General features: G+C 30.2%; 1 protein-coding gene across 1 annotated transcript in view; it reads left to right on the top strand.

Annotated features, from left to right (window-relative positions):
- The window catches only part of LOC119581739, a gene marked incomplete at both ends in the record, with an annotated part of 64,510 nt that overhangs the window by 63,084 nt on the left and 1,032 nt on the right, over nt 1-394 (top strand).

The raw sequence follows: 394 nt of genomic DNA, 5'->3' as shown, positions 1-394 counted from the left end.
AGCTTTAAATCGCATCTAAACACTTCTAACTCAAAATTGCATGGAAATCAATTTGCATTTTGGCACAAATATGCACAAATCCTTAATAACAGTTTCAAAGTCCAAATTGTAGATAAGCCTTAACTATATGTAATAATCAAGAAAGCCGAATTTAAATTTTAAATATATTTCTTCAAGCACTTCTCATTTTAGGATTATTAACACTCCAGTACATGTTACATGGCTATCTTATAGAAACCTATTGTACACCATATTATACAAACGGAGTCGCAGTGGAAGGAGGAAGGAACGCCTCTTGCAAAAAGATTGAACTGTAAATTCATTCATATTATTCTTTATCTATTTAATTTTTTTGCTGGTTAAACGTCATTCATAATAATTTACACATGTAGTG

Source organism: Penaeus monodon, chromosome 15 (assembly GCF_015228065.2).
Source record: "Penaeus monodon isolate SGIC_2016 chromosome 15, NSTDA_Pmon_1, whole genome shotgun sequence".
In the NCBI taxonomy this organism is placed as follows: domain Eukaryota; kingdom Metazoa; phylum Arthropoda; class Malacostraca; order Decapoda; family Penaeidae; genus Penaeus; species Penaeus monodon.
Note: the sequence above shows the minus strand (reverse complement) of the source record. Positions and strands in the feature narration are given on the sequence as shown.